The sequence below is a fragment of the Pezoporus flaviventris genome, unplaced genomic scaffold (genome assembly GCF_033815535.1).
Source record: "Pezoporus flaviventris isolate CSIRO_AGI_PZ_B2104156 unplaced genomic scaffold, CSIRO_AGI_Pfla_v1 ptg000063l, whole genome shotgun sequence".
NCBI lineage: Eukaryota > Metazoa > Chordata > Aves > Psittaciformes > Psittacidae > Pezoporus > Pezoporus flaviventris.
This window is the reverse complement of record NW_026892611.1, coordinates 190,054-202,123: the sequence shown is the minus strand read 5'-3', so window position 1 is coordinate 202,123 and position 12,070 is coordinate 190,054. Positions and strand designations below refer to the sequence as shown.

General features: G+C 43.0%; 1 long non-coding RNA gene across 1 annotated transcript; it reads right to left on the bottom strand.

The window, feature by feature from the left end:
* Positions 1-8,364: 8,364 nt before the first annotated feature.
* On the bottom strand, positions 8,365-10,273 carry LOC133277797 (uncharacterized). Its single transcript, XR_009746335.1, has 3 exons — positions 10,172-10,273; positions 9,854-9,921; positions 8,365-8,947 (listed from the first exon to the last, which is right to left on the bottom strand). It is a non-coding gene; the product is annotated as an uncharacterized LOC133277797 (long non-coding RNA).
* Positions 10,274-12,070: the final 1,797 nt, after the last annotated feature.

Below are 12,070 nucleotides of genomic sequence, written 5' to 3'. Positions count from 1 at the left end.
GCTGCTCACCCGAGCTCACCCTCCTCAGTGGAGCCCGAGCCTGCAGAGCACAGTTCTGTTCTCACACAGAGGATGTGCTGTGCTACGGAACCGACTCTCTCTCTCACACACACACACACACACACACACACACACTTGTGCTTTTCAGCTTTGGGCAGCAGAGATTTTGGTGGCAGCATCTTTGATCTTGCAGATGCCTGATCCTCTGCAATAAGCACAGGACTCATCCCACTCACACTGAAGTCTGAAACTGAGGATGAACCTTTATAGGGTTGTGACCAAAGGCATTCTGTCTTCCTCATCAACACTTATACCTTCATTAGGAAAGGTGATACCAGAACTCCTGTTCCAGAGGCCAGTGCTGGTCCCACACCACATGCTCAGAGCATTGAAGAAGCCAGGGCTTGCTCCAGCTGCTGGGCTGCAGCACGGTGGGGTTTGAGCATCATCCTCAGGACGACACTGCAACACGTGTGTGTGTGTGTGTTTATGGCAAGTCTCACCTCACAAAGCAATCAAACCATTTTAATTACCTCAATACTGTTCATGTACAGCAATAAACTAGACCTACTGAAGCTGAATCATTAATCATTTGAGCTAAATCAATAAATAATTATATGTGCCATACCACTGCGCTCATAAACAGAACCTTCCAGACCTAGCCACACTGGAAACAAACAATAACCACACATCCATGTGCAAGAAAGAGGGAAAACAGGTGATCCTGAGAGAAACTGCTTTTTTGCCTAAGTGCGTCAGAGTGAGATTCGCAGTTCCTGGCCTGTAAATGGATAATTTATTTCTAGAACCACTGTAGGGTTTTGTGAATGTTATTACATCACCAGCAATTCATAATCACCCCATCTGGGATTGTTCCTGACCATAATTTCAAACAGTGACCGGACATGCCCAGAGGCACACAAGCATTAGCACAGTAATCACCATACACTGAATGGACAGAGCTGGGACAAATGCTTGTCTGAGCATGAGGCACACACTGCACATCAGACTCTTCAGAGTCTCAGGGGAGTGTCAAATGGTAGCACAAGTCACACTCCCATGGGCTCTACCCCCAAAGTAGATTAAAAAGCAGAGCAATAGTTTTGCATTATTCTTCATCCATTGATGAACGCTGAAAATGTTGTGGCTTTGAGACTTCCTTTAAACTACAAAGGCTTGAAACAGCATTAGGAAAAGGACTGAGGAGAGGCTCAGGTGACTTCAGGAGCTGGACCTTTAAGCAGAAACACTGTGAGATGTTTAATAAAAACTACCAGTCGTGGCAGCACGGCTGCTTTAACGTCTTCCTATTCCCAGAACTGAGCCCTGCATGCACCCTGCATCACGTGCTGACCCTGACACAGGGAGTTACAACCAGGCGCCAGCATCCCAGCTCTCGGGTATCACCTCTGCATTTTACCTGCTTCAGTCTCTCCAGAGACAGAAACCTTCCTTTCGGGAGGATCCTTGCTGTGTCCACCACATGCTTCCAGGACTGAAACTCTTGCACAGGACTGGGGAAATAAAACCAACCTGCAACAAATAATGTTCCTCCACTAAAACCTACGTAAGACCATACAGTTTTTATAGTGCATGAAAATAACAATAAAGAGTCAAGATTTTGCAGAAATCAATGAATCTCCTATTTCAAAAGCTTCTGTGCAAACAATATTTCTTTGAACTGATACAATACATTGAACTGAATATTTTAACTTTAATGTAATTGCATCAATAGAGCAGTCACATTCCTCCAAAGAGCTAGTCTGAAGATGAGATTTTAAAGCATGGTTCATAAATATAGGAACAGAGAACAAAATAGCTTCTTTTTTGATAATTAAACAGTTAGCAGCTAAATTGCATTGTAATTGATCAGTAAATTGCTTTTTTAATGAGATTTAGTCACTAGGAAATGGCTTTTTTCTTCAATATGCCCAATGTGCATTGGGTCATTTAAACAGCAAATTGCCTTCGCTGGCCTCCTATTTAGACCATCTAGATTCAACTTGCTGTAAGAAAAGATGCACAGGACAGATGAGCCTTGGCTTTCCGTGGCTACTCGCAGTGACTGCTGCACCCAGGGTGGGCAGGCACAGGATGAGCAATCCTCTGCCAGCTGAAAGCAACAGCAAAGGGAGCCTCGACCCCAGGAACGCAGGATTTCATGCTGCTGTGCTGCAGTAGAAGCTAAACTCCCTTCCAAAAAGCAGGTGCCCAAAATCAGCTCTGAGGTGGTGATGCTGACAAGCGAGCACAGGCAGACGGCATAACCAGCTCTGGCTGACCAGCACTGATCCCCCTAAGACAGGCCCATGTACCCACTTTGCCTCTCCTCTCTTGTTCTCAGCTTACTCAAAGCTCAGCAGGTGATGCTTAAATCAGAAATTGATATTACAGTGCATTAAGGTTGTAGCTCATAGAAGTTCCTTTTTACAAGCCTTTGCACAAAAGACAATCCTTCCTCAAAAAGCCCGTATAACCTAAGTAGACAAAAAAAGCAAGGGAGAAAGTCATGAACTGTCTTTTTTGAAAGCTGCATTATTTTAGACCTATGATGAGTACAAGGTAAAAAAACCCAAACAAACAATAAGTGGCCGTTCTTCAAAACTAGAAAGGCTATTAAAATAATTGTTTTCAAGGATATACTTAGGAAAAAGTGCAAAAAAAATATTGCCCAGCTGTGTGAAGAGCACTGGGTAAGTGTGTATTGAAATAAATTACCATTTCACAATCCTTTAGTTAAAGGAATTTTCCAAATCCTTCAGGAACAAAAGATTTTGATGAATCCTGATTATTGCGATCAATTTCTTACGTACAACAACAAATGCAGCACACAGTAAAGTCAGATTTTTATTGTTTAGTTTCCAAGATCTCTATTGATGTGACTTGGATTGCAATATAAACAGCAGTGATTGCAATCATTTGTTGCTACCATAGCAACAGACAAAATTAAAAGGGCAAACTACAAAGCTGAAGTGGCATCATAGTTGGAGCTTCCAATTGCGTGAGAGTAAACTGATGTGTACAGGACGGCAGCGGTCCTTGCAGATACCTGTGAAGGAGGTTTGCTTGCAGAGATCAAGTCATTCAGGTCAGGTCCTGGGATCAAGGGACTGCATCAGCTCTTGTGTTCTACCAGTTTTCTCTGTGTGTCTCTGTCTCTACAGTTTTAGATATCTGGGACATGGAGGTCAACTTAGAAACAAGACGTCAAAGCAATCTTGTGGAGACTTAGGCTATTCTCCATCTTCCATTTGGAACTCAACCATTGCTATTATTCACCAGTTCCGTTCTGGCAGCGAACAGATCCCCCCCACAACCACCCCAAAAACTGGAAAACCTATGCTGTCATGGGCTAACCTTGCAGCATAAGGTATAAACCCACAGGTAAAAGTCACTGCTCATCAAAAAGCATGAGAACAAGTTCTCATAAAACACTGATTAAGCACATGTTTTAGTTATGTTGTTATCCTGTTTTCTGGCTTTGGCCTAAAAGAGTCAAGCAGAAAGCCTGGATCTGCTGGTTCTCCAGCTGACCCCAGAAAACACGCATGAGTTTGGCGTCTCTCAGCCCCACGTCTCTGCAAGAGGTAAGGAAAAAACCAATCCCTTTTCCCTGAGTTGTGTATGTGGGTAAGATCTCCAGCGCATCCTTTTCCTCTGTGTTTACACACTGCTGAACAGATGGGGCCATCAGCACAGCTGGGGGAAGACACAACACTCATACAGGTAAAAAAAAGAAACAGACATTCACCATCTTCTATCAGGCTTCCACGAGAACAGAGTCGTGGCTTCCAGGAGCCAGTTACACCATTTATGTACACAGAGGTCAGGCATAACACTGGTAAGAAGTAAAAGGAGGGAGGCAGGCAGTGTGTGGAGATTACTTCACTGAAGCACTCAGTCAAACTAACTCAAGAGCTAGCCCATTCTGGTGGATCATCTGCTTTTGCAGAAAGACAAGGCACTTGACCACAGAAAGCTGAACTGGAGTCCGTAATTAATTTTCACACTCAAGAACTGTCCAGGAGACCTTCAGGGTTGTCACTTCAGCACCTTAAAGAAAATCTGACCTTTGAACACACCTTATGCAAACTTAGTAGGTAAATTCTTAGCTGACATGGGTAGATACAGCTTTACCTCAAAAGTAAATGGAAGTGCTCTCAAACGCTTAAAAACCAATTTCAAGTGGTCATAAAAAGTTCTGCTTTACCTGCACACCAAATGGTGTCTCTTTAATCCAAGGGACAGAAAGTGCCAAGGCAGCGACAGCAGCCCCATGGCCAGTGGGACACACTCCTGCCACTGCCCAGCACTCACCCAGGGCACAGTGCTCCTCTGCAAGAGCCTGGCACTGGTGGGCAGCAGGGCTTTATCCTGCTGGGCCCCTGCACACCATGTGTGGAGCTGGTGGGGCAGGACCCATCGCGCTGCCCACTCTGATCCGAGCGAGCAAATTGTGGTTCCTGAAATTAAACCCCAGCACCTCTAACTTCAGCCCTTTTCATTAGTCCTCTGTAGCAATGACAACGGGAGGAAAACAACACTGCCCGAAGGTACCCCAGCCATGAGTGACAGCAGACAGTAATGCACATAACTGCAATATTCATCAGTAAATTTTCATTAGAATTAACAAGGACAATTGTCTTCTTTTGTTCAGATTACCTTCAGATATGTTAAAAGTAGATTTGCGTAATTAATTACCAAACATAGGGATCCTTACAGTTCCTTGGAGGTTATTTCAGGGAGCTTGTTTGAGGAAGTCATCCCCATAACAAACATTATCTGCCACTTCTGAGCTTATAAATTAATTATGGTGATATAAAATGAAATACAGCTTGACCATCAAGTGGAAGGTAAAGCCCAGAAACTGTGATCAGCCATGAAAAAGCAAAATTACAGGAAGGTATAGATGCTTCTGTGAGGACTCCTGCGAGGCTAATATTAAATCAAATAGGTTATTCGACAAATAGAAAGTGCAAGATCCACCTAAGGCAAAATAGAAATGGGTGCAGAGCTTCTTTCCGGAAATGAGCTGACTGGAAAAAGCTAGCATTTCATACCTCTGTTACAGCTGGAAGTGGGGAGAGCTGTGAAATAATCCCCACCAAGAGTGTAAGAGGACAAACTAATTATTCTTACAGTTTAAATGGTAATTAATGGAAAAAAGCAGAAAAGATGGCCTCTTCCCTCTGCCTTAGTCCTGCATTGGCTCCTTCACAAAGCAGAAGAAGAGACTTCTGAATCAACATGTAAACTACAAATGTAAACAAACTCACTGGAACTAACTGCAAGTAGAATATTGAAAGCTTATAAACCAGCAAGCCACCCCCTCCATTTCGCTTCCAGCTGTGGAAGCTTGATACTGAAACATGATAAATTGGTGCTCTAAAAAGTAGCCACAGCACAGCATGAAGAACTCATCAGACAAAAGGAAGGAAATGCTCCTCCGCACCTTCGCTGTTCCTCACTGTTTGGGTGGCTGCCTGCATCCTCCCCATCCATTGCAGACCTGGCCCCAGCCACGGTGGCACTGCCCAGGTGGGGTCTATGGGGGTCACTGCTCCCTGGCCCCACAGACACCACAGCAGCTTCTAAAACTTCAGGCAGCAACTGGACAAGAGTCCTATTTCTTTAGCTAGAAGTAGTCCACAATAAAGACTTTAAACTCCTGCTGTAGACAATCACCCTTCAGTGAAGTCTAATACAAGGTTCTACTTATCACAGTTTACATTATTTCCTTGAATCTTTAAGTGAAACTTCAAAGAAAAATGTATAAAGATGATCCAATTACACAAAATATGCATGCATAAGGTATGTCATAAAAGCAACATAAAGCAGATTGATGCCAAAATTTAAAATGTTCAAGCTATCAATAGGGAAATATAGTGAAGGAGCAGGCGTTTGAAGAATTAAATCTATTTTCGGTGTTTCCACCAGCCCTGGTATATGTGCTTTAATAATGTCCATAATATTGAAGCACAAAATTTTCATGAAGGATGAGCAGCTTGATATTGTTCATTTTATTTTAATGTCCCTGTCGAATTATTTGCATACTTCCATATATTTTTCTATTTGTTAATGTCATAAATATAAACGCTTAAATAAAAATACATTTGTCATTCATCAATTTTTAGTGCAGTTTATTGTTTCTCCAACAAAGTGTTCGATATGGGATTCATTTTTATGTGTTACAATGGGTGTTTACATTTATCTCCTTGGTATTGCAAGTAAAAAATGTGTAGGTAACCCAGCTTAAAATCCTACTTTGGCACATCTCATTGCCCTCTCCAGACTGGAAGTACATGCCTACAGGTTTTGATATGTTTATATAGAGATATAATATACTTTCACCATGCATAAGTGATTGATAAAGTAATTTAAGGAAGTCTTATTGGTATTTAAAATAAAGTGTCATCTCTGCAACAGATTTTGGGAAAGCATTCTGCACAGCTTTCCTCAGTGAAGTCTGGGGAAATACTGCTCAAAGAGAACGATTTTTGCCCTTTGATTTACAGCTACCCAGTCTGAGAAACCTGAGATCAAACAATCCTCTCGATGTTCTGTCGTTGCCATCTTAGTGAACCAGCTTGGACAACTCTGATACATAAAGGAGCACATAGCGCAGCGTATGAAAACCCCGTCCGAGGACTCCAGCTGAGCACGGAACTGGCATCGCCCACAGGCCAGTGGAACGCTCCTCACCTGGAGCAGTGGAACCTCTCACCAGAACACGTTGGAGCCCTGCTGCCTGTTCCATAAGAAACGGCTGGTAGCAAACCAAATTGCCATCTCCTTCCCCTTCCCCAGGCAGGGTGGCTGCACCCTTACTGTCATGGGCTCTCTACCATCTTCCAGTTCTTTCTCCAAGGACAAATCTAGGCCAAGCTCTCGCAAACTTTCCCTGTCGAGCAGGGACGAGCACACCGATTCTTTATTGCCATCTAGTGACCAAAACTACTTCCACTGTTAACACCAAACAGGAGTACAACTCTGACGAATTCTGAAACCGACAAACACAAAAGAGAAACGAAGCTTGCTTTTCACCCTTAACTTTGTGCTGCCGTCTCCCTGTCCCTCAGACCTCAGATCTGCAGTAAGTGGAGACCACTGCTGCTTCCAGAGTCCTTTGTCTCTGACGTGAACGGGTCCTAGAGCTCAGCAATGTAGAAAGAGGTCACACCGCAGACATGAATGGCCTTGGTTTGTCTCCAGGGAGCTCCCAGAGCTGTGCAACAGGGGTTTCTTGCGGGTGAGGTGAGCACAGCACCCCAGCACCAGGGTGACGTTTCATGTAGCCACAACAGGCATTTCCTCACCCTGGGAGAAGGAAGGAGTCAGGTTGTTCCCAGCGGTATTTGAGGTCCTTCAGAGAGCTATTTTTATTTGGCTCATGTGTTCTGGGGGCTCACAAGTGGCTCTCTTCTTACCAAGACAAGTTCCTAGCAGCTTGCTCCCACATCTGCACACTGGGCAACAGAGCATGCCAGGGCACCAGGAAGAGTTGAGGAGTGCTGCAGCCCACCTGGCTGGCTCGTCTCTGTATGCAGGTGCTGTTGCCTATAACCTAGCTAGGAGCCTGACGTTATTGATTACTGAACGGCAGCGGTGCCAAAGGCTGTGTCACCTCAGACATGGTTGTGCCTGGCCCTCCTCCCTCCGGAGCCCGGGTATCCATGGCCTGGCCCAGCTCACGCCAGGACCACCAACAGCCACACGATGACACTGCTGCCTAAGCTTGTGAAATAAGCACCGTGTGCTTCGGAGAGAAGAAATGCCACTTGTGTCATGACCTTGGCCTCCTCCCTCTCCCCTCCACAAAGGGTTGTAAAGATAAAGCCGGCCTTGTGCGCTAATGTAGGATTTGCGACACTTCAGACTTTTTTTTCCCCATTTTGCCTCCTGTCTCGCAACACAAGGTGTTTCCCTATAGCTGCCCTGTGCTAACCCAGGATGGAGTGCAACCTGAGTCTGCAGCCGCATTGTGGTAACAGGGCTGGTGCGAGCACCATCCCCTCACCTGCCTGTTCCTGCCCATGTCTTGTCCTGCCTGGTAAACCAGGCTGTTTCTAGGTGCACAGCAACTTCCTTTGCATTCGGGCAGCAAAGCTTTCAGAGCTCCTTTTAAAAATGGATGAAACTATTTTCCTGTCTTTCTCTGTATAAATTATAGGCCAGCACGGGTACCTTAGTTCCAGCCATCAGCTTGTAAGACTGAGCACAGTTAAAGGCAGATAACAGAAAAATGGCACCTTGTAGTAAAACTGTTAACCCATTTTAGTGTTTATTGTTGTAAGATGCCAAGCAGCAAAGGCTGCTTCACAAACGTTCACAGACAGACATTACCATACAGCATCCACTCACTCTCTGTTTAACTTTTCCACCACTGGGCTCCATCAGTTGCCATTTGAATAAAAACGAACACTTTGGATGTGTCTGCAATCTCCCGAGACTAAGCTGTTTGTTTTGCAGTGGCTCACTTAAGTGAAGGAGAGCAGAATTTAATGGGCTTTAATTTCACCGGCTGTGCACTGAAAAACTCTTTAGTTTCAGCCCTCAGTGAGGGCAAGGGGAATTGGTGGAGCTCAGCACGACAAGGAATTCTGAATTCCCTATTTCCCCAAGACCAAACTTTTAAAGAAGCTGCACTCCCTGCTGAAGCAGGTGGCACAAGTACATTCCTAAGGGAATTTATACAGAAATACAACATGACAGCAGGTGTTGAGCCCCATCACTTCCACAGTTTTCTGGTGAAACTTTTATAAGGCCTTTTTTGGTAAGGAATAGAACTCTGACTCATTCTTTGCTCTTGATCCAGAGTAGCAAGTCACTTTTATTCATCTATAAAGCTGTCACATTTTGAGTGCCTTGGCCTAAATGAGCTGAAGCTTCAATCTGAAGATGTGCCTCTATTTCCAGATTTAATCACAAGTGCTCTAGAAAGAGTTTTCTGTAAAACAAAGACCAGTTATGAGTGGTTTTAAAGTTACAGTTTTACAGCCTTTTTATGTCACCACTCAGTTGAACAACATAAAACCCCCACAATGCAATTCAAATAATGTGTGTAATTAAAATGTACTTACTTTTACTTCAAGACTGGAGTCCTATAACTCAAAACTAGCCAAAACCCCTGTTTCTCACTTTGATTCTTTCTCTCTTTAATTTACCGGAGAGGAAAGTTTCACGGGGGAAGTAAGACCTCATTTACTGGCCCAAGTAGAAAAAGGGCAGATTCAGAACAAGTGTTTTCAGTTTCACTTAATTAATTGGACTGAGAGGAAACAATACTGCTTAGGAGCTGAAAAGCAGAAGGGATGTTAGTAAAGAGAGATGTGTTAGGATTCATAGCTTGTCTGGGACAGGGTGAGGGAAGAGACTTACAAGCCACCTATGGATCAGTGCAAATACAACTGGAGGTATTGTGTGGCATAATTATATCAGTACTTCTACTGAATATGCTATTTTGCTTCTTGTCTTCTGATACTATTCTTCAAGTCTCCATTTGGTGTTGAAGCAGACAGACTGGGGCAGAACATCTATTCTGTGAAATCTTTAGTCCTGGTCTCTGCTTACATTAGAGAAGGTGCTGCACTGTTCATAGTAGCATAATTTGAGAGGCACAATATGTATTAGTCTGAGTCAAGAGAGTGAAAACACTGGCTCTGAAGCAATGCTTGCTTAATGCAACCTCATGGGAAGCTACTGTGTGTTGGAATCTAAAGAGCTTTGTGATATTCTGAGTATTAGCATTTCTAGATGCACTTCCTCTGCAAAATACCCCATTGTTCCTCTCAACACAATGTAGAATAATCCTGAATGATTAATTCTGTTCTAAATTTCTGAAATTCTGCAGTACCTTTTTCTCCATGGCTTGATTCTTTTCACCCTGGCATTTTTCAATGATGTCAAAACCAGATATTTGGTCTAGAAAAATATGTAAGAGTCATATGAGGGGAGAATTTAACATTATATTTAACATGCAATCATATTCAGGAGGGAGAAAAATGGGTCCCCTCACAGTGATGCTTCAGCTGGACACGTTGTATTGAGAAACTATAGTCTGAAGAGCCAAGACACACTGTTCTTTCTTACCTCATATGTAGCTTTTCAGAGAAATAACCTGTCTGGTAATTAAACACAGACAATTCTCTTACACAGTTTCAAATGTGCTTACCAGATGTTGGCAGTAGTGGTCATCTGGGAAAGACTTACTGCACTTCCAACAAAGATTGCCACCAGTACCTTCAGAAGGAAAAAAAAATTGAGAGAAACACAGAATGTTGATTCCACTGGCCAAAGGGAATTAGACTATGACTACATTTTGCTCTTGGCACCACTCAAAACCAATCTGCTATCCCTTCTCTCAAACTTCAGGGTATTTGAAATTCTACTGCAGCTCCATGTTTTGTGGTTCAAAATGCTTCACTTCCCTGGCCTAGAGAATTCTGTTGCTATGGAGTTTTGCTTTCTACAGTTTATTTTGCCAACTCCTGCACCTTCTGATGCCTGTTCTTTTCTGGAATCATTGACAGGATTAAGGAATTTTTTTGTTTGACACAGTGCCCAATACCTTAGGCCTAATAAAGCTCCTCTCAACTTCAAGAAACCAAGGTATGCATCACTGGTTTTATATATGAAGTAGGAGGAAATTCTAAATCATTTTTTTCCTGTGAGACAAAGAGAAAGAGGAAGAAGTTCCATTTATTTCTGACAGGCAGAATTTCACTTCCAGGATGTGAGAGGCATAAAAGAACATGGCCAAAGACCTACCAGTCAGTGGAGCCACTTTGGCTTTACAATAACCAGCATAATAAAAAGCAACACTTGGCCCTTTCACTGTGGTTGGTTAAACAACAATCCCTTCTAGCTGAATTACTGAGAACTGTAGAGAAGGCAAGAGAAATTTCAGTGAGATTTAACAGAGTTGACCCAGTCCATGACAAGGAAGAATTTTGCAATGGCTGGTCTACACCCTCCTGCCATGTGGTTCTTCCTCTTCTCTTCATTACAGGAAAACTAGATAATGTTAAGGAAAATCCCAGAAAACTCTTCAAATGTCCACACTCTGTGGGGATGGAGAGGGAGCAAGATCTCTCCCCAGTGTTTGCAGAACCTGCTCTCTTCTGTCATTGTTTTTATTATTCTGGATAGCTTTGCCTCTAAGAGCAGAGAAAAAAAAAATGAAAAAAAGCCTCTGGTGCCATAACTCCTCCCTAAACAACTGCGTACCCATCCTTTAAAGGAGGAGCAGCAGCACTGCCAGACAAGTATTAGTTTTTAGTGGGAGTTTCACAAGCAGATTAGTTTGCTAGTCCTTAGAGAAACTATGGGGTGTCATCTTGCTTCCTTCCCAAATAAGTTCAATTCACAGCAGGACCTGAGCTGGCAGCCATACAGCTCCATATTTTTGCATAGGGAACTTCAGAAGAAATTTAAGTTAGAGAGAAAAGAACCAGAACTTCACATTTTCACTCAGTGCAAGTGATTTTCTGATGGAAGGCCTAGCATTTCTTGTACCAACTACTGCAACTGATCCCTTACAGCAGCATGACACAAACAGCTCTTCTCTGAGGTCATAGGTGCTGCCCAGTGTGGAACAATGAGATACAAGAGATGCAAAAAATAAGAACTGACCTTCTTAGTCTGTAAAATGAGAACAAGTATTAAGTCTTCTACTTTGCAGAGGGATTGGGAAGAGTCATTCACTAGTATTTGTATAATGTATTGTAATGCCATTCACAACACATGCCCCAGATGTTACTCGGAAACCAGTGTGGTTCATTTCCCATGCGAACAAGTCCTTTCTGTCCCTATTTTTCTCTGGGAAATATGAAAGAAGAAGCAAAAGGAAGCCCAATAAGCCATTATTTAGACTTGGGAATAATGAGTGTTTATCTGGATTTTGTAACACAAATTATGTAATGAGGCAGAGAAAAGGCTTTTGAACAAATATGTTAATGAGGTGGCAGCTAAGGGAAGGTTACAGAGCTGCCAATTCCAAATCACATTTTTTAAATATGATTTTCTTTTCTTTTTCTTTCTTTCTTTTGTAGTCATTACCCTGCAAGCATTC